The sequence below is a fragment of the Chiloscyllium punctatum genome, unplaced genomic scaffold (genome assembly GCF_047496795.1).
Source record: "Chiloscyllium punctatum isolate Juve2018m unplaced genomic scaffold, sChiPun1.3 scaffold_447, whole genome shotgun sequence".
Classification (NCBI taxonomy): domain Eukaryota; kingdom Metazoa; phylum Chordata; class Chondrichthyes; order Orectolobiformes; family Hemiscylliidae; genus Chiloscyllium; species Chiloscyllium punctatum.
The window spans coordinates 117,501-120,000 of NW_027310181.1; the positions used below are offsets into that span (position 1 = coordinate 117,501).

The 2,500-nt window shown below is 67.2% G+C and overlaps 1 non-coding gene across 1 annotated transcript; it reads left to right on the top strand.

Annotated features, from left to right (window-relative positions):
• The first annotated feature begins 1,010 nt into the window (after positions 1-1,010).
• On the top strand, positions 1,011-1,164 carry LOC140472807 (5.8S ribosomal RNA). Its single transcript, XR_011957871.1, has one exon. It is a non-coding gene; the product is annotated as a 5.8S ribosomal RNA (ribosomal RNA).
• Positions 1,165-2,500: the final 1,336 nt, after the last annotated feature.

Here is a 2,500-nt window from a genome sequence, read left to right on the forward strand (position 1 = left end):
CCGAACGCACGCGGGCGGGCGGGTTCGCATCACCCTTCGTCACAAGGGGCGAAGCCCGTTCCACCGTCTCGTCAGTAGTGCCGACCGGTCTGTGATCGACGAGGGGAGCCACACCAGGTCCGGCCCTGCTGCTTGGCGGCACCGCGTCGTCGGGAGCTCGCGACAGACGGAGGGTTTCGGTGTACTCTCCAGCCACGGGAAACGAAGCCGGTGATGCAGGCGCCGGTCTTTCGCTCCCAAATCGGCTGGGTTTACATCGTTGCTATCTAGTCACGCTCCCTTCAAACCCGACGGGGTACCTATTCCCCTCACCCGTCTGTGCGTATACAGCCTCTTTGCACTTGCGGGATGGGGGTGGTGGTTTAAAGACTCTCGAGTTGCCGCCCGTCGGTCTCCGAGCTCCGTGCAGTAGTGATCCCCAGCGAACTGCCAGCAGGGCGAACGAGCGATCCCGCTCTCGGTCGGGGCGCCTGGCGTCGATCGGTGGTCGGTGGCTTGCGGGCAAGCTGCGCTGTGAGTGTGGGAACGAGTATGACGAGCCGTTGCCGCGACTCCCAGTCCACCTCGGCGGTGGCTGGGCCGGGCGGGCGTCTGCTCGGGCGAGTGCCGCCCCCGCCTCCTCGCAGGAAGTCCGCTCGCCGACACGCCGCCACGTGCACGCGTCAGTGACGCTGCCGAACCGATGGCCGGTGCCCGTTCCCGCCTCTGCTTTTCCTAGGGCAAAGCTGCTGCACGCCTCGTGATACTAGGCGGGCGACATGGTGGCGGTGATCCTGCCTCCGTCGCTGCGGTGCGTTGGGGCACGCATCGCCTCTTGGGCGCCCTGTCCTCCTCCCCCCAATAGACGTATGTTTCTGCGGGCCGCACCAGGATGGTGCTCCCCATCGCTTCACGCCACCCTGCTCCGCCCGCACGCCGGCGTGCAGGTGGCTGTAGCTCAAGGTGGGGAGCGTATGTGCGGTCCGGGTCGCTTTCCTCTGGCGAGGGAGAGACCTAAAACAAACTCAGACAACTCTTGACGGTGGATCACTCGGCTCGTGCGTCGATGACGAACGCAGCTAGCTGCGAGAATTAATGTGAATTGCAGGACACATTGATCATCGACACTTTGAACGCACTTTGCGGCCCCGGGTTCTTCCCGGGGCCACGCCTGTCTGAGGGTCGTTTGGCAATCAATCGCACTCGCCTTGGCTGGCGAGAGCGCGGCTGGGGTGTCGCAGAGGACCCGTCCTCTTTGTCCCCCTAAGTTCAGACTCCGGAGCCCTCCGGCGTCGGAGCGCTTGGCCTTTCCCCCCCACCCTGCACATTCCGTTCGTCAGGCTCGACGCCATCCCCCCGCCGGGGAGCGCGGCCTGGCGTCCGTCTGTGTCGTGGCAGTGGGGCCAGCACGGCTGTCACCGGTCCCAGAATGGCTGTCGGTGGTTCACACTGTGTGTGTGTGCCAACCCTCCTGGTCTCTGGGACACGGAGCTGCCACGAAGTGTTGAGCCTCCAGTGGGGGGTCTGCCTAAGCTCTGCACGTCCGCATTGGGTCCGTCTCTCGGTTGGCTGGCAGTGGAAAGAGTGAAGGGAGCCGCGGAGGTCCGGTGCTGGTGCGCCGCCGGCCTGACCGTGGAGCTCGCCGGTTTGACACGCTGACCCGACTCGATGGTTGATCGATTGAGAGTGCTGGGAGCTGCAGGCCGCCCGCTGCTGCAGCCGCCCGTCTCGTGGTTCGTCCTCGGCCTTAAGTGGCCGGCGGGGCGTCTGATCCTGTCTCCCCTGCTGGCGCCGAGTGCCTGGCCGAGGGAGGAGGTTTTCGTCGAACGCTGTGACTTGGACGGTCGCACGCGCGTGGATCGCTGGCTCTTGGCTCTCCCGTTCAGTCCGCACGTTTTCCGCTCCGTCCTGCCACCGGTCTCGGGAGGTACGGAGGGGTTGGCGGGCGTGGTGTGTGCTCCGTCACCGTGCAGGCACACCTACCACGCCGTCGGCCGACCCCCGCACGGTCCTCCTGGCCATCGGGAGGACGGCGGAACGTCGGGCTGTCGGGGGCCAAGTCGCCAGAAGGCCACCGCTGTGTCTTCCGTACCCTGTCACCGTCGGCGTGCCTTCCTCAACTCGTCCGGCTCGGGGCCGCTGGGTTCAGGAGCGGCGTCGCCCGCCGGCCCCACTGAAGGCCGTGCCGTTCCGCGGCTGGCGATCGATGTGCGTGGCGTGCCTGCGCGACCGGTCGCCACTTGAGCCTCGGCACTCCTCTCTCCCTCTCTCTGACCGTCGGGCAGTCTCTGTCTGCTGGTGCCTCGCACGTCCCGGGCGGCGGGTCGTCACCCCCGCGACCGGGCCTCCGGCAAGGCAGGAATCAGGCTGACCCTTCCGCTCGAGTAAGCAGCCGGCACTTCCGAGTTTCGCCTCCCGCCGTGGACGGGGGAGGGTCTCCGGTCCCGTGGAATTGCGCCGAGCACGTCCCCGCGCGTGGACGCGGCGGCGCTGGAGGCGGCAGGGGCGGCCACTCGTCGAC